Source organism: Oncorhynchus mykiss, chromosome 17, assembly GCF_057628025.1.
Source record: "Oncorhynchus mykiss isolate SJ-2025 chromosome 17, ASM5762802v1, whole genome shotgun sequence".
Lineage (NCBI taxonomy): Eukaryota > Metazoa > Chordata > Actinopteri > Salmoniformes > Salmonidae > Oncorhynchus > Oncorhynchus mykiss.
In genome coordinates, this window is record NC_143038.1 from 54,674,190 (window position 1) to 54,694,358 (window position 20,169).

Sequence of the window (20,169 nt, forward strand, 5' to 3'; positions counted from 1 at the left end):
CTGTAGCACAAACTCCCAACATTTCTGGGACACTGTAAAATACATGGAGAATAAGAGCACCTCCTCCCAGCTGCCCACTGCACAGAGGCTAGGAAACACTGTCACCACCGAAAAATCTACAATAATCGAGAATTTCAATAAGCATTTCTCTACGGCTGGCCATGCTTTCTACCTGGCTACCCCTACCCCGGTCAACAGCTCTGCACCCCCCACAGCAACTTGCCCAAGCCTCCCCCATTTCTCCTTCACCCAAATCCAGATAGCTGATGTTCTGAAAGAGCTTAAACTTCTGGACCCCTACAAATCAGCTGGGCTAGACAATCTGGACCCTCTCTTTCCAAAAATTATCCGCCACAATTGTTGCAACCCCTATTACTAGCCTGTTCAACCTCTCGTATCATTTGAGATCCCCAAAGATTGGAAAAGTGCGGCAATCATCCCCCTCTTCAAAGGGGGAGACACTCTAGACCCAAACTGTTACAGACCTATCTATATCTATCCTATCCTGCCTTTCCAAGGTCTTCAAAAGCCAAGTTAATAAACAGATCACCGACCATTTTGAATCCCACCGTACCTTCTCCGCTATGCAATCTGGTTTCCGAGCTGGTCATGGGTGCACCTCAGCCATGCTCAAGGTCCTAAAAGATATCATAACCTCCATTGATAAAAGACAATACTGTGCAGCTGTATTCTCGACCTGGCCAAGGCTTTCAACTCTGTCAATCGCCGTATTCTTATTGGCAGACTCAACAACCTTGGCTTCTCAAATGATTGCCTCGTCTGGTTCACCAACTACTTCTCAGACAGAGTTCAGTGTGTCAAATCGGACAGCCTGTTGTCCAGACCTCTTGAAGCCACAGGGTTCAATTCTCAGGCCGACTTTTTTCTCTGTATACATCAATGATGTCGCTCTTGCTGCTGGTGATTCTCTGATCCACCTCTACGCAGACGACATCATTCTGTATACATCTGGCCCTTCTTTGGACACTATGTTAACAAACCTCCAAACGAGCATCAATGCCATACAACTCTCCTTCCGTGGCCTACAACTGCTCTTAAATGCAAGTAAAACTAAATGCATGCTCTTCAACCGATCGCTGCCTGCACCTGCCCGCCCGTCTAGCATCACTGCTCTGGCCGGTTCTGAATTTGTGGACTATTACAAATACCTAGGTGTCTGGTTAAACTGTAAACTCTCCTTCCAGACTCACATTAAGCATCTTCAATCCAAAATGTAATCTAGAATCAGCTTCCTATTTCGCAACAAAGCATCCTTCACTCACGCTGCCAAACATACCCTCGTAAAACTGACTATCCTACCGAACCTTGACTTCGGCGATATCATTTACAAAAATAGCCTCCAACACTCTACTCAGCAAACTGGATGCAGTCTATCACAGTGCCATTAGTTTTGTCACCAAAGCCTCATATACTACCCACCACTGCGACCTGTATGCTCTTGCTGGCTGGCCCTCGCTTCATATTTGTCGCCAAACCCACTGGCTCCAGGTCATTTATAGATCTTTGCTAGGTAAAGCCCCACCTTATCTCAGCTCACTGGTCACCATAGCAGCACCCACCCATAGCACACGATCCAGCAGGTATATTTTGCTGGTCACCCCCCAATGCCAACTCCTCCATTGGCCACCTTTCCTTCTAGTTCTCCAATAACTGGAACGAATTGCAAAAATCACTGAAGCTGGAGACTCATATCTCCCTCACTAACTTTAACCATCAGCTGTCAGAGCAGCTTACAGATCATTGCACCAGTACATAGACCATCTGTAAATAGCCCACCCAACTACCTCATCCCCATATTGTTATCTTTTTTGTTTGCTCCTTTGCACCTCAGTATCTCTACTTGCACATTCATCTACTGCACATCACTCCAGTGTTTAATTGCTAAATTGTAATTATTTCGCCACTATGGCCTATTTATTGACTTACCTCCCTAATCTTACTTAATTTCCACACACTGTATATAGACTTTTCTATTGTTTTATTGATAGTACGTTTGTTTATTCCATGTGTAACTGTGTTGTTTGTGTCGCACTGCTTTGCTTTATCATGGCCAGGTCGCAGTTGTAAATGAGAACTTGTTCTCAACTGGCATACCTGGTTAAATAAAGGTGAAAAAAAATACAAGTTCAATTGGTTTCCATTGCATTTTCAACTCTACTGATGGTTTTGTCACAAATAAAATGTGTATTTAGCAAATGTGCCTACTCTGGTAATGGCACCAGTGTTCGAGCCAACAGCTTGCAGATACAGTGCGGTTATAGCATCAATGATGAGATTATTGTGGACAAAGGTGCAAGATTATTTAGATTTTTCCAAACGGCAGCCAAGCATTGATCATCATGTCACCAGAATAAGAGCCTAAAAATTTATTGAAAAGAACATCAAGCTCATCACCCTGCACTTTCACCCAGGAGCGCAACTTTGGTTTTAGAAGTGGGGGGGACATAATTATTCTATATATTTTGTTTTATCCAGTCGGATAAACACTCCAAACAGCCTATCAAATTCCAATGATAAAACTGGGTGGGCCAAAAATGCAATCTCAGAATGTGTGGGGGGGGGACATGAACCCCAGTCCCCAGTGAAAGTTGCGCTCCTGCTTTCATCACACTGAAGTACATCATAACTTATTTCATCTGTAGCCTAACAACCTGCATGATTTCCCGAGTCGTAGTGGAAGGACCACACAACATATCATCACGGGACTCCAAGTTTACGTTGATATGATGGTTATTATATCAATATTTGCGAAGAAAAGCGGTTCCACTGCCATTTCTCCTATAATGAATTTTACAGACACAAAAAGATCCCACCTAAAGTTTACTGACAAATGTGCTGTTTCCATCAGGCCTGTTGTGATTTTTTATTAGACATGTTCTTTACTCACATAAAAAGGTTGGATGGAAACCACAGGAGTTGAGGCACCTAATTTGGGGAGAACGGGCTTGTGGTAATGACTGGAGCAGAGTCCATAGAATAGTATCAAATACATCAAACATGGTTGCCAGGTGTTTGATGCCATTCCATTTGCTCCTTTCCACACATTATTATGAGCCGTCCTCCCCTCAGCAGCCTCCACTGATGGAAACCCGGGTAGTGTCATGATTCAAGCATGACACATAGGGACAAAAAAAATAATTTAACAGTGACATTGACCACTTAAATTGGAGGACAAGTTAAAGATGAGTCTTGTTTATTTATGCATTCATTATGACGTGCTGTAGAAACCCTGTGAGTCTGAGTAACACTACTGTGTGGTGAGTGGGGAAAGTGTGTGTGTGTGTAGATCAAATCAAATTTTATTGGTCGGGTACACCATTTTACATACATAATCCAAAAGTTTTCAAAAATAACAAGAAATTATGACATTTAACATAGAGATGTATGCGAGGGGGACTGTTTGGCAATCAAGGCTGTGAACGGCTTTCCTGTGCATGCTACTGTACATGTTATTGGATGCTGACAGTGGCCAGTTGGTGTAGTCAGTATTAAACAGCTCTATGGTGCGTTGGTGACAAGATTATGTAACACTGCTATGTTAATTGATGACAGGATGGCAGAGCCAGTCAAACTCAACTCTCGCCCACTATCTCGCTCTTATATCGCTCCTTCTCTCTCTGTTTCTGCCTTCTACTCTCCATTACCTAAACAATGTAGTTAAAATACTACTACAACTAAGATATTCTGTTCAAACCAATAATGATTGAGGTAATGCTTTGTCATGGTGGATTAATTAAAATACATACGCTCATGATATTTTCAAGACGTTTTATTTTTTTACATACATACCTTGGTCTACTCTACATGTTGCCTACACTGTGGTGTCTTTACAAAGATGTCTGTCCACGAGGCAGCAGCTGCTTCCCCTTAAGCAATGGATTGGTAACCAAATCTCTCCTGTTTGTTCTCTTTCTCTTCAGTATGAGAGCAACAGCCTCCACTCCTCTATCGCCCCATCACTGAGCTGATGAGAATATGGCTGCTGGTCAAAATAGCACGGGGAGCTGGGAGAAGGTGCTGGGAAATGCTCCTCACCGCAGCAGCCATTTTAATGACACGTGACGATAACTCACACACCCCACTGCCGTGGTCTCATCACACCACGGTCATATTCTCAATCACTTCTTCAATATCATCTCCCCTGTAGCCACCGCTACATAGGAGATGTGACATAACAGCATTGTGTTCTGTGTTCTGTTTACAACGTAGCTTGTGTACAACATCACTGCGATCATCGATTTAAAATCTCAGGCTGGTCATTGTTGTTCACAACTCCTCCACACTCAGTGCGGGGAAATATTGATGCGCAAGGCAAACCCTCAAACAAAGCATGAACTTTATCAGAGAGACTTTGAAGCGTCTCCCATTGCAGACAATACATCTGTAGAGTGTTGATCTTGGTGGAGGCTTCCCCCAGGATGAGTGTTCTACTAAAAAAGCAGACTCAGTAGAGTGCTGTTGACTCATCCCACCAATCACACGGCTCCCCTCGGACACAAACAGGAAGTGTGGGTTGTTATCAGTATTTCCAGGCCAAAAAAGCCAGCCTCGGACAGATTAGGACACTGTCATTCCTATTGAGTTAATGAATTCCCTGTCCCATACAAAAGCTCAATTGATGTTTGCTATGGAAGAGAGAGTCCTTCTCAAAGCTCCTCAGAGTATCACTTTAACGAGTAGCGCCACAGCACAGGCCTCATTCGTTCCAGCCTGACCTCACAAACCCAGAGGGACACAAGAGAGAGCACAGAAATAACCGTTACACAGTTAGCATAATCCACGCATCAAGACACAATAAAGCCTTTGAGATTAGATGCAAGCGTTAGCCAAACGTTAACTCATGGCTAGAAGTACTGTTGCGATATGTCGGTGCAATAAGATCATCAGTAAAACAGTAGATGATAAGGTTTTAAATACTGAGTAGCTGTCCACTCAAAATGTACTATTTAGCATGGTAGCACAGTTATTTGTATGCTACAACATTAGACTGTTGTGTGAACCACTGCAGTGACATATATGTCCTCACAAACAACGTACACTGATGAACCTTTTGTGTATGGAGTAAGATAGTGAAAATCACACACCTAGGCCATCTATACATAAAAATGTAATTGCATTGAGTGTAGTGAGACATTCTGTTTTGTTGCTAAGGACAACCCTGGAATAACAGAATCACTCAGAAGCCAGCCTCAGTCTCCTCTGACATTGAGGGCTTTATTTCCTTATAATGTAGTTGGTACCATTTAAAGGCACAGACAAATGGAAGGCTACAGAGGCACGACAGAGCAGGCCCATAGAAACCCTAAATCAAATCAAATCGTTATTGGTCATATACACATATTTAGCAGATGTTACTACGGGTGTAGCAAAATGCTTGTGTTCCTAGCTACAACAGTGCAGTAACATTAACAATACACACAAATCTAAAATGTAAAATAATGGAATTTAGAAATATTAGGACGAGCAATGTCGGACTCCAGAGTATGTACGGCAACTTCATTAATTAGTACCCGCAAAACACTCGTCTCAATGTCAACAGTGAAGAGGCGACTCCAGGATGCTGGCCTTCTAGGAAAGCGTCTCCTTCCTGATCAGTATGATGGCTGCATGGTCCCATGGTGTTCTTACATCAGCTGATATCTCAAAGTGCTGTACACTTTCTTCAACACACTGTCTGTGTGGGTGGACCATTTCAGATTGTCAGTGAAGTGAAGCTTTTCACCTTCTCTGCGGCCCGTTGATGTGGATGTGCTCCCTCTGCTGTCTCTTGAAGTCCACAATCAGCTCCTTTGTTTTTTTGACATTGAGGTTATTTTCCTGGCACCACCCTACCAGGGCCCACACCTCTTCTCTCATCATTGTTGGTAATCAGGCCTACCACTGATGTGTTGTCTGCAAACTTGATGATTGAGTTGGAGACGTGCATGGCCACGCAGTCATGAATGAACAGGGAGTACAGGAGGGGGCTGAGCACGCACCCTTGTGGGGCCCCTGTGTTGAGGATCAGTGTCGTAGAGGTGTTGTTGCCTACCTTCACCACCCGGGGGCGGCCCATCAAGAAGTCCAGGACCCAGTTGCACAGGGAGGGGTTCAGACGCAGGGCCCCGAGCTTAATGATGATCTTGGACGGTAGTATGGTGTTGAAGGCTGAGCTGTAGTCAATTAACAGCATTCAAATCGATTAATGTGAGAACACTGAGGAGAACCAAGCAGGCATACCACCACCACATACATACAGCAGTCCTTGTGTAATAATGTGAATATGGAGACCAGGAGGAAGAGGGGTGTCTGACCTGGTGATTGTTGTGTGAGGAGGAGCGAGAACCCTGATGAAGTGAACAGGAAAACAGGAGGAGACATGGTACAGTATGTTGTGTGACTCAGAGAGAGAAGGGCTTCAGGGAGAGTAGCAGGTCTAGTCTACTATGGTCTGCTTCACTCTCCTCACAGACACCATATACACTGCACTTGATTTCCTCACAGAACTGGAAAAGAGTCTGCTGTTTTTCAGTCTATAAAACACAGACAGAACCCATCAGTTTTTATCCACAACTGAGGGACATGACTAGGGATGCACCATATATATCAGCCTTCATATCTTGAGAGCGAGAAAGACAATTAGACATAACCAAATAACTTGACACATTGGGGGGGGGATAAACAACCAAAAACAGAGAAAACTAGAATGCCATTTGGCCCTAAACTGAGAGTACACAGTGGCAGAATACCTGATCACTGTGACTTTGTCCAAACTTAAGAAAAGATTGGACTACTAACAGACTCAGTGAGAATAACCTTGCTATTGAGAGGCCAACGTAGGCAGACCTGGCTCTCAAGAGAAGATGGTTATGTGCACACTGCCCACAAAATGAGGTGAAAACTGAGCTGCACTTCCTAACCTCCTGTCAAATGTATGACCATAAAGACACATACTTCCCTCAGATTACACAGACCCACAAAGAATTTGAAAACAAATCAAATTTTGATCAACTCCCATATCTATTAGGAGAAATACCACAGTGTGCCACCACAGTAGCAATATTTGTGACTTGTTGCCACAAGAAAAGGGCAATCAGTGAAGAACAAACACCATTGTAAATACAACCCATATTTATTATTTATTTTTCCTTTTGTACTTTAACTATTTTCACATCGTTACAACACTATACATATCCATATGACATTTGAAATGTCACTATTCCTTTGAAACTTTTGTGAGTGTAATGTTTAATGTACATTTTTAATTTAACTTTTTTTTTAATGTATTATCTATTTCACTTGCTTTGGCAATGGAAAAATATGTTTCCCATGCCAATATAGCACTTTTTTTGTCAGTTATATTTGACCGTGCATGGCCTCTCTGTAACCCCATGTGAACCGTCCCCCTCCCTCCCTCCCGTGATCCTTCCATCCCTGCACATGCCCTGCTGCTCTCGGGTGACTGGGCCACCGGTTGACACAGGAGCACGACATGGTGCACAGACCAGCCTGTAATACTTCAAAGGTTAGCAGAGGAAACACTGATCACAATCAGTAGCCACACACACACACACACACACACACACACACACACAAACCTGTAGCTTGCCTACTACTAAGGGGGAGGGGCCGTGGCCACCAAATGGCATTGTCCCGGTCCAAACAACGAGTAACAATCTCCTAATGGGGCTTTATAAAGCAACCTCTCCCCAGCAATACACAGACACACACACCTGGATGTGTCCTCGGTCACTGTGAATGAGGTGTTCTCCTGCATCTCTCTTCTGTTCAGCATGAGTGTCCTGGTCTGACCTAATCAACCCCATAGCCAGTGACCTAAACCACATCCCCATGTGACTGCAGCTGAAATTAGCAACATTACAACTAGTCCACAATCACCCCTGACCATGTCACAGCCATCATCATTAACCTGTTTTCACCCCCTATACATTGGTAATGTTTCCTCTACAATCACAAACAATACATCATCCCCTGGCCTGGCATGCAACCATCACTCCTGTTGTTGTGAGCTGGATGCTATAAGGGGGGGTGACATCAACGTGATAACTTAACCACAATCTATACATAACCACCCCCGTTCACCAGTTATAATGACCTTTAGAGTCACTGTAACCTAAGCTATCTACCTCAGAGACAATCAATAACCTACTGCCTACAGTCTTATCCCTGTCATCTCCAATGAAGTGCTAACCATCACACACAACCCTGAGTCTATCCTTCTCGCCATCATTGACCATAGTTACACTCCCCCCTGGTCCTTGTCTCAGATTGACACTTCTCCTCAGGGCCTCCTTCCCACCCAATAGATTAACGTGTGGGCATGTGTGTGGTATGATACAGTGGGAGGGAAGGACAGAGCTGTTGATTCAGTTAGGACAGGCCTGACTGGTCTCACCTCCTGCCTTACAATCCCATTACCAATACACCCTGGCCCGAGAGTGTGTTCACAGGAAGCCCTTTATTTATTTGTCCCTCTGGCTGTGTCCCTCAGTGCTGCAGGAAATAACCCAGCAGCCTCCTGTAAACAGTCCTCTCTTCCTTTAAAGCACTACATCATGGATGCTTCCAGCCAACAAATCAGAAGGTGGGAATCTGTGCTGTATAGAGTGGAACAATCTCCTCCCATACTGTATATAAAATAAACAGTTTATCTTGTGCCTTGTCCAACTACATGGATCTCTTCAATGCCCTCAGTGATGGGGATTCGAGTCAACTAACCTCTGCCGTTTGGTCGTCACCGAACTGCTGCACTGGTAAACTAATCCAAGAGCCTAATGCATATTTCATTGATGACAGACTATTTTAGGGAGCCTCTGCTCTCTCTTTGGCTGGCACAATTGACTCAGATATTTTCAACACTGACATTTGTGAGGCTAGACCCTGACAGTAATATTTGATTTGAGTGCAAAATTGCAGGACAAAAAGACAGAAATGATTCTGACTCAATTACATAGCACTCTACATTCCCTTGGCCGATGAAGGACTGGCAAGGAGAAGATTGCATTCAGATCACCCGCTTTTGGTTCAGGACAGAGAGGACAGAAATACATAGAACCAGGGTAGAAAATAGCCCATCTCTGCACTGACAGAGATGGCACCACTGAGGCAAACACACATTGCTCTAAAATCAATCACGTTTTGAACATCACAGTTCCAAAATAGATCAGAAAGGCAAAAGGAGGTTGTGGAGGCACGCTGCTGCTCAAAATAGCTGTGTGTGAAAATCAGTTTATTTCCTCTCTACAGCTCCGTTCCCCAGAGCAGCAGAGCCCCCCCCCCCCCAGAGCCTGTGCTTGGATTTCAGCTACGACCTACATTCAGCCCTTCCCACAAGGGCAACACAGAGTTGGACTTCTTGGCCGACTTCACTGCGACAGAACGGAGACAGTGAGCCACACTCCGCCATCACATTACTGACTGCATGTCTTCCTCCTTGATAATGAGATACAGAGATGTTTCAAAGGGTGGACATGATTTTGTTGCATGTATAGCTAACAACCTAGTGCCCAATGTTCAAGTCCTTAAACATTCAACGTAAAAACGATGGTGTGTCATGCCCCCCAGAATTAGCGGCATCCTGTAGCCTACATTTGAGCGGCCAAAATGATTTTGTTTTGTCTGCGCTGAATCCTACCTAGCAGACCATCTGTGGTGAGGCTACTGTAGCCCGCATTTCCATTTCCATGTAAAATGACCTATGTGCACCAACATGTGAATTTCATAGGTGCATGTCAAATTGGGTGTCAAATACAATTAAGGCATATTTACATTTTTCAACCATTTTCCATTCGAAAAAGCAAAGGCTTTGATTTCAGATGAAAAAGGGATCTTAGAAAACATCCATCAGAAAAAGTCTTGAAATGTATTAAAAATACATCAACACACAATAATCTTGAAGTAAAGACCCCTGCCAACTAATATCAGGTTTAGTTTTTACATTTAAGAAACATTGCCTTTGAAATTACATTACCAAAATCCCACATCTCTTTATAAGATATATTCTAATTTCTCTCCCTCATGAGGAGGGAGGATAATGAGAGTTCACAGGAGTAACAAGTAAAGGTAGACCTATCAATTAGTTCTAGTATTTTTACTGGTATACATTTTTTAAATGTTTTTATTAAAATTGGTAACGGAATTTCCAGAAAAGAAATCGCTAAACAACATTTTTGCAATTGAATTGGCTACAATGGGAAATCATAGTAGTCACAAACCACAGTTGGGTTCACAAGTTTGGACAGTACAGCACAGCACAGCACATTAAAGAAAAGTAGAGTATTGTACAAGCGTCGTAGGTCCTAATCCAGGCACTTGTCCTCTCCTGCCTGGACTACTGCAACTCACTGTTGGCTGGACTTGCAACTTGTGCCATCAAACCCCTGCAACTTATCCAGAACGCTACAGCCCACCTGGTTTTCAACCTTCCTAGGTTCTCTTATGTCACCCCGCTCCTCCGCACACTCCACTGGCTTCCAGTACAAGACCATAGTGCTTACCTACAGAACAGCAAGATGAACTGCCCCTCCCTACATTCAGGCTATGCTGAAACCCTTACATCACAACATGATCACTCCGTTCGGCCACCTCAGGTCTGTTGGCCCTCCCACCCCTACAGGAAGCTAGGACAGCAGTGTCCCTACCTCTTCAAACAGTATCTTAAATAATCTTCCTCCTTACCTCCACCCCCCCCAAAAAAAGAGCACTTGACCCCCCCCCCCCCCCCCCAATCTCTGACTCTACTGATAGCTACATTTAGGGAAAATGTACTTTCTATGCCTGTGATATGTGATTCTCCCACCCAGCTATCTTAAGATGAAGATGAAGTCGCATTGGATAAGAGCGTCTGCTAAATGACAGTACTGTAAAGTAGAGTTCAGTGCAGTACACAGTAGAGCACACTAGAGTTGAGTACACAATAATGTACTGTACAGAACTATACTCTACTGTACTCTACTGTATTAAACTATACTGTACTGCAGTGTACTCTACTGAGCTCTACCGTGCTGTACTTTGATGTCCAAACTTGTGAAACTTAGACTGGTTGGTTCAGATTTGGTCTGATCCGGACCAACCAAATGTGGTCTTGTTTTGGGGGCGGAGCTCTTTAAAATAATAGCCAGTGTGTAGAATAATACCCATTTATGCAAACGAGGATATTGCATATTTATACCTTTAAGTACTTATTTAAGATACATCACCATGAAGATAATGACATACTGTACATATCCATGATTATGTATTTCTGTGTAGTATAGATCAGGGACCAGTGATTAAATTCCGTTACCGCAATTCCGTTACCGGGAGTAAATCTACTTCACTTACGGTAGTTCAATAACCAAAATAGATTTCAATGTGTCATGTCATAGCTGACACCACTTTCTTTCTGCAGACATCGTTGAATCTTAATTCGGAGCAGATATTTAAGAGTTTTTGGAAAAAGTGGACACAAACTGAGGGAGATTTTACTGAAATTCTGTTACAAACTTTGCATCTGCACTGTTCTTCCAGCAACTGTAATTTTGTAAAAATATTAAGTGTAAATTGTTAAAAGTAGTTTTATTTGTTCAACTGAAATCAATGTTGTTTGTGTGGCATACATTTAAAGTACCGTGGAATTGCCCACAACAATTTCCGTTACAGTGGAATAGCCCACAGCTCTCTCTGTGTGCTGTGCCCCAGAGCCCAGGTCACAGCCATATTTGCTGACTTCCAGTGTTCACAGGACAAACTAGGAGGACGACCTCCCTCTCACCCCAGGGCTGTGCAGCCCTCTGGAGGAAGATTGCGGCGAGATCTCCATGCTACTCCCTGACAGGAAGGAGACGTGACTATTTGACTGTAAAGCTCTTTCAAGACCCAGAGGGGAGGGGAGTTACATGCTAAAATAAAATAGGTGGAAAGCAGCAGTGTTTACACACTGAAGACACCAGGCTAGATGTAATTAATCACTAGAGTGGGAATGATATGGGAAGGACAGAGTGTGTGTGTGTGTGTGTGAGAGAGTATGAGTGTGTGTGTGTGTGTGTGTGTGTGTGAGAGAGAGTATGAGTGTGTGTGTGTGTGTGTGTGTGTGTGTGTGTGTGTGTGTGTGTGTGTGTGTGTGTGTGTGTGTGTGTGTGTGTGAGAGTGAGAGAGAGTATGAGAGTGTGCGGACATCAAACATAGGTGTTACCTGTCCGCTCCATGGTGTTTGTGGTACCTCCTCTACTACCTGCAAAACAATATCCATTTACTTTACACAAATACATATGTTGTAAGGACATATCCAACTACTCTTCTGTCCTTCCCAGCAGACCTGTTTGGATTTGGGGTACTTGATTTATCTTAAGAGTTTTACACTTTGTACTTGTGTTTTGTACTGGACAAACTAAAACCAAGCAGGTGAAATATTTGACATGAGAAATCAATTTATGACTGACTGTCTTACTAAATTGAAATATGTTATTTGCATTTGTCTCCCCCTCTGTGGATTATGGTTAAACTAGGTGTAATCTTGTTCCAGACATAACAGAGTAGCTAAAGAGATTCCTTACTTCCAGGTGACAACTCCCTACTTACTGCCAGATAGCTGTAACTGCATACAGTAAAGCTTTAGTACTCATAACAGTCAAAACCCAGGCACAGCAGCCAAGGCCTGAGCAGGTGTTTCACAACATATACACATCTCGTCATGTGTAATCCAGCCACTATGCTACAGGTATCAATACAGACTATACTACCCTTGTCAAGTTCAGAACACTTGTTTATCCAGCATGTGATAGTAACACTCCTGACCTGATACAGACAGGTTTTCTCCCTTTATTCAAACACACTGCCCGAATATAGAACATTACTTATGTATGTATTCAACCAGATCAGTTCTCCTGTTGAAGGCCTATAGAAACAGTGCAGACATTGCTGCTAATCCACATTGCACTTGTTGATGGAAGATGTTACTAGACGTCACCTGCCCCTCATGTCCCTGCCAATTTCTCACCATTTGACAAAATTTATTTCAATTATATTGTTGAAACAAAACAAAGAAGAGTCATTCATGCCCACTTTCCAATACTCATTGCAGGATGGCGCCGACAGAGATGGTCGCCTCGCTTCAAGTTCTTAGGAAACTATGCAGTATTTAGCTTTTTTATGTATTATTTCTTATATTGTTACCCCAGGAAATTCTTATTACATACAGCTGGGAAGAACTATTGGATATAAAAGCAACATCAATTTACCAACATTACGACCAGGAATACGACTTTCCCAAAGCGGATCCTCTGTTTGGACCACCACGCAGGACTATGGATATAATCCCAGAAGCAGTCCCAAAACAATGGCGAAGAAGGGGCAGACGGAGCAACCTCCTGGTCAGGCACTGTAGACGTGCACATCACCCACCACTCCCGAGTATACTACTCGCCAATGTCCAGTCTCTTGACAACAAGGTAGACGAAATTTGAGACAAGGGTTACCTTCCAGAGGGACATCAGAGATTGTAACATTCTCTGTTTCACGGAAACATGGCTCTCTCCGATATATTGTCGGAATTGTATCAGCAATCGGGCTTCTCCATGCATCGCGCCCGAAAAACACTTCTCTGGGAAGAGGAAAGGTGGGGGTGTATGCTTCATGATCAAAGACTCACGGTGTAATCATAACAACATACAGGAACTCAAGTCCTTCTGCTCACCCGACCTAGAATTCCTTACAATCAAATGCAGCCATTTTACCTACCAAGAGTATTCTCATCAGTTATAGTCACAGCTGTGTACATTCCCCCTCAAGAAGACACCAAGATGGCCCTCAAGGAACTTCACTGGATATTTATTGTAGCTGGGGATTTTAACAAAGCAAATTTGAGAACAAGGCTACCTAAATTCTATCAGAATATTGATTGCACTATGCGCATGGGTCATACACTCAATCACCGCCAATCTAACTTCCAGGATTCATACAAAGCCCTCCCCACCCTCCCTTTGGCAAATCTGACCATGACGCCATCTTGCTCCTACCGTCTAATAGGCAGTAACTCAAACAGGATGTACCAATGACGAGAACAATTCAATGCTGGTCTGACTAATCGGAAGCCACGCTTCAAGATTGTTTTGATCACGCGGACTGGAATATGTTCCGATCAGCCTCAGAGAATAACATCGACCTATACGCTGACTCGGTGAGTGAGTTCAAAAAGATGTGCATTGGAGATGTTTTACCCACTGTGACTACTAAAACCTACCCTAACCAGAAACCGTGGAAAACAGTCTGGGAAAATGGCTGAATATAAACAGTGTAGTTATTCCCTCCGCAAGGCAATCAAACAAGCAAAATGCCGGTACAGGGACAAGGTGGAGTCGCAATTTAACGGCTTAGACACGAGAAGTATGTGGCAGGGTCTACAGGAAATCACGGTATACTAAAAGAAAACCAGCCACGTCACGGACACTGACGTCACGCTTCCAGACAAACTAAACACCTTCCTTGCCCGCCTTTGAGGATAATACAGTGCCACCATCGTGGCCAACTAACAAGGTCTGCGCCCACCCCCTCTCCTTCTCCATGGCTGATGTGAGTAAATCATTTAAATGTGTTAACCCTCGTTAGGCTGCTGGCCCAGAAGGCATCCCTAGCCGTGTCCTCAGAGCATGCGCAGACCACCTGGCTGGTGTGTTTACGGATATTTTCAATCGCTCCCTATCCCAGTCTGTTGTCCCCACATGCTTCAAGATGGCGCCCATTGTTCCTGTACCCAAGAAGGCAAAGATAACATATTCTCATTCACTCCTTGAGATTTGTGTGTATTAGGTAGTTGTTGGGAAATTGTTAGATTACTTATTAGATATTACTGCACTGTCGGAACTAGAAGCACAAGCATTTCGCTAACAAGAAGCACAAGCATTAACATCTGCCAACCATGTGTATGTGACCAATAAAATGTGATTGGATTTGATCATTCCTATTTAGATACAGGCTAGAGCTATTTCGCAGTTGTTTGGTCCTTCTGCTTCTAAAACTATAAAGCAGCATTCAAATGGAAAACGCTAACTTGCAGACAGCCCAGGCCATGAAGCCAGGACCATGTTAGTGGACACAGAACACAGCTAGGATTACCAATATGTATTTAAGGGCGGGTAAATAGCCTGCAAACAACTTCAAATCCACATTCTGTCCAAGACAGTACTACGGTCTGGTGTTAAGATACAAACAGAGCTCATTATTGCCGGTCGAGATGAAGATAGAAAATGGTCATCGTGTATGACTTATTATTAACCAGACGTTGGAGAAAAAGACAACGTGATATCCATGATAATGTTCCAATATGTGCAATGGTGAAAAGTAGGCCATCGTAAATCTGTTTGGCAATGATTCATTATTATAATTATTCTAATAATAGGGAATGCTATTCTTATTCTGCTGGTGTTCTGGCATTCCAGTCTTTCAGGACAGACGTTATTTGAAAGAGTGTATTAAACTAGTTCTTGGCTAAAGAGGAAACAAAGACAGCCCTTGCGAATGGCGAGACTCGCTAGAATTGTAGTTTATAATTACATACAGCACTCAGATTTGAAAAAAGGAGTATTTTGTTTGTTACAATGTAAAAGCCATAGAATAGATCATTGCGTTTGAGAAAATTCATTTGTGCAGATATAGATGTTTGTGCCGAGCTAGAAGGAAGCTGTTATCTGCAAAGCTTGATTACATTTTTCATGAGCGTGACCCAGTGGATATCACTGGAGGCTTGTGGTTCTCTCTCCCTCTCCTTCTATCTTCCCCTCTTCTTCTCTCCATCTATTTCTCTCTCAGCTTCTCTCTCCTTTCCTTCTGTGGCCATCTCTCTCTACTTTCATTCCATGTCCATCTTCTATCTATTTCTTTCTCTGTAATCTCAACATCCCTCCTCCTTCCTTCTTCACGTCTCTCTCCCCATATCTGCATTTTCCCTCTCTCATCCCTCTATTGTCCCCATCTACTCTAATAGTGGACATTGATATAATAAAGCAGCACCCTAAGTCGACTGCAGTGTAGTCCATTCTCCAGTCACACACTTTATGCTAATGTGACCTCAAATTGGACAGCGGGCTATGAGGCTGCCTGAGTCTATTGCTGTTTTTACATTTTGGTCAACACATATCCCTCTCCTGCCAAAACCCCAAACTGCATCCATGTGTCTCTAAAATGTCAAAGCCCCAAGACTACCCCAAAACATTATATAATTCATTAAGAGAGCACTTCTGAAGAAACAATGATGCAAATCACTGATGTGGAACAATTAAAATGACAAAATAGTATTGGAGCCAAGGCAAGCCTATAATTAGTGTCCTATAGCTGGGATTCAGGGAATGAGTCAGTTGCTTCTATTCAACCACTGATTACTAAGCAACTCTGTAGAACAAGGTTTGTTTGTTGTGTGGTCATTCTCAATGATCATAAACAGATGACTACGACTGTGTATGCACACATACAGTTGAAGTCGGAAGTTTACATACACCTTAGCCAAATACATTTAAACTCAGTTTCACAATTCCTGACATTTAATCGTAGTAAAAAGTCCTTGTCTTAGGTCAGTTAGGATCACCACTTCATTTTAAGAATGTGAAATGTCAGAATAATAGTAGAGAGAATGATTTATTTCAGCTTATATTTCTTTCATCACATTTCCAGTGGGTCAGAAGTTTACATACACTCAATTAGTATTTAATAACATTACCTTTAAAATGTTTAACTTGGGTGAAAACATTTCAGGTAGCCTTCCACAAGCTTCCCACAATAAGTTGGGTGAATTTTGGGCCATTCCTCCTGACAGAGTTGGTGTAACAGTCAGTTTTGAAGGCCTCCTTGCTCGCACACGCTTTTTCAGTTCTGCCCAAAAATGTTCTATAGGATTGAGGTCAGGGCATTGTGATGGCCACTCCAATACCTAGACTTTGTTGTCCTTAAGGTCATTGTCTATTTGGAAGATCCATTTGCGACCAAGCTTTAAACTTCCTGACTATCTACATAATTTTCCATCCTCATGAAGCCATCTATTTTGTGAACTGCACCAGTCCCTCCTGCAGCAAAGCACCCCCACAACATGATGCTGCCACCACCGTGCTTCACGGTTGGGATGGTGTTCTTCAGCTTGCAAGCCTCCCCTTTTCCTCCAAACATATCGATGATCATTATGGCCAAACAGTTCTATTCTTGTTTCATCAGACCAGAGGTCTGCAGGCCCAGCCGGCATCCCCAGCCGGCATCCCCAGACGGCATCCTCAGCCGTGTCCTCAGAGCTGGTGTGTTTACAGACATATTCATTCAATCCTTATCCCAGTCTGCTGTTCCCACATGCTTCAAGAGGGCCACCATTGTTCCTGTTCCCAAGAAAGCTAAGGTAACTGAGCTAAACGACTACCGCCCCGTAGCACTCACTTCCGTCATCATGAAGTGCTTTGAGAGACTAGTCAAGGACCATATCACCTCCACCCTACCTGACACCCTAGACCCACTCCAATTTGCTTACCACCCCAATAGGTCCACAGAAGACGCAATCGAAACCACACTGCACACTGCCCTAACCCATCTGGACAAGAGGAATACCTATGTGAGAATGCTGTTCATCGACTACAGCTCAGCATTTAACCCTGAGTCTCGACCCCGCCCTGTGCAACTGGACTTCCTGACGGGCCGCCCCCGGGTGATCTGGGGCCCCACAAGGGTGCGTTCTGAGCCCTCTCCTGTGCTCTCTGTTCACCCACGACTGCGTGGCCATGCACACCTCCAACGCAATCATCAAGTTTGCGGACGACACTACAGTGGTAGGCTTGATTACCAACAACGACGAGACAGCCTACAGGGAGGAGGTGAGGGCCCTCGGAGTGTGGTGTCAGAAAAATAACCTCACACTCAACGTCAACTAAACAAAGGAGATGATTGTGGACTTCAGGAAACAGCAGAGGGAGCACCCCCCTATCCACATCGTCGGGACAGTAGTGGAGAGGGTAGTACGTTTTGAGTTCCTCGGCGTACACATCACGGACAAACTGAATTGGTTCACCCACACAGACAGCGTTGTGAAGAAAGCGCAGCAGCGCTTCTTCAACCTCAGGAGGCTGAAGAAATTTGGCTTGTCATCAAAAGCACTTACAAACTTCTACAGATGCACGATCGAGAGCATCCTGTCAGGCTGCATCACCGCCTGGTACGGCAACAGCTCCGCCCACAACCGTAAGGCTCTCCAGAGGGTAGTGAGGTCTGCACAACGCATCACCGGGGGCAAACTACCTGCCCTCCAGGACACCTACACCACCCGATGTCACAGGTAGGCCATAAAGATGATCAAGGACAACAACCACTCAAGCCACTGCCTGTTCACCCCGCTATCATTCAGAAGGCGAGGTCAGTACAGGTGCATCAAAGCAGGGACCGAGAGACTGAAAAACAGCTTCTATCTCAAGGCCATCAGACTGTTAAACAGCCCCCACTAACATTGAGTGGCTGCTGCCAACATACTGACTCAACTCCAGCCACTTTAATAATATAAATTGATGGGAATTGATGTAAAAATGTATCACTAGCCACTTTAAACAATGCTACTTAATATAATGTTTACATACCCTACATTACTCATCTCATATGTACATGTATATACTGTACTCTATATCATCTACTGCATCTTGCCATCTTTATGTAAAACATGTATCACTAGCCACTTTAAAACTATGCCACTTTGTTTATATACCCTACATTACTCATCTCATATGTATATGTATAAACTGTACTCTATACCATCTACTGCATCTTGCCTATGCCGTTCTGTACCATCACTCATTCATATATCTTTATGTACATATTATTTATCCCTTTACACTTGTGTGTATACGGTAGTAGTTGTGGAATTGTTAGGTTAGATTACTCGTTGGTTATTACTGCATTGTCGGAACTAGAAGCACAAGCATTTCGCTACACTCGCATTAACATCTGCTAACCATGTGTATGTGACAAATAAAATTTGATTTTATCTATAGTTTGTTAACAAAAAATGCGTGGAGTGGTTGAATAACGAGTTTTAATGACTCCAACCTAAGTGTATGTAAACCTCCGACTTCAACTGTATGTGTACAACAGGTATTTTCCTGATAAGCCATCATCAACCCTATACTATATATAGTAGTCCTGCACTGCAGCACAATGGATCCACTAAACAATATAAACTTGTATGGATGTTGGTCAGGGTATTCTGCCTTAAACAGCATAGCGTGGGTTAGAGTGAGTGTCTCTATTCTCAGTCTGTAGTCTGTGCACGTCTCACGTGAGAGGGGAGAGAGAGGTGAATCGGTGAGACACTGTGTCTATGTGCTGTGCACACTAACATCTCTCTTCCAGAGATGAATGGTCTAAAATGAGAGCGAACAGAGGGGTACTTACCTACAGAAGACCTGTTAAGTCAACTGCATAGTGATGCTTCTGTCCATGGCAAGAAGAACATGACGGGAGACAGGAAATGAATTTAAGATTCACCATATTCCCGTCAAGCTACAATTCTGAGTTTGTGTTTCAGCGCAACAGCAGCAACGCCACTTGATTTGGTACAAAGTTGCCTTGCCGATGTTGACTTCCATGAAAGAAGATGTGCACCGTCTGAATTCCTTTTGGGTTTCCTTCTGTCTATATGTCCGTCTGCCTGTCCGTCTGCCTGTCTACAGTCTTGAAGGTTCTGACATATTGTCTCAAACCAGCGACCTCACCCAAACATCTGCTGCTTTAACCCGTCAATGTCGAAGGAGAGGAACAGAAGTCCTCTTCTCCCCTCCACACACAGATACATAATGTAACACAATCTAATCTTCAGCAAACAAAACAAAGATATCACCCACTGACAATTGTACACTTGGCTATTCGAGTAGCATTTCTGATACCACACTAGTCTGTTTCGCATTACTGACTGAGGCATGTTTTCATGCAGGTTTTCCAGACAGCAAACAAAGAGGCGGCTAGCATATTCTCAGTACAGTAGCATAAGCATACACCTCCATCATGGCCTCCATCTTGGCCTGATCTAGCTGGCGTGTTGGTGTGTGCACGCAGGGGAAGGGGTCACAGGGATGGGTGAAGACTGGGTTCAGTGCCCGTGCTCCCAATTCCATGAGGAACACAACCATCTGCCCCACCAATGGGTTAATCCATAGCACA

General features: G+C 43.6%; 1 protein-coding gene across 33 annotated transcripts in view; it reads right to left on the reverse strand.

Annotated features, from left to right (window-relative positions):
- The window catches only part of LOC110494499 (membrane-associated guanylate kinase, WW and PDZ domain-containing protein 1), a 192,335-nt gene that overhangs the window by 68,082 nt on the left and 104,084 nt on the right, over positions 1-20,169 (reverse strand). The window lies entirely within an intron of this gene.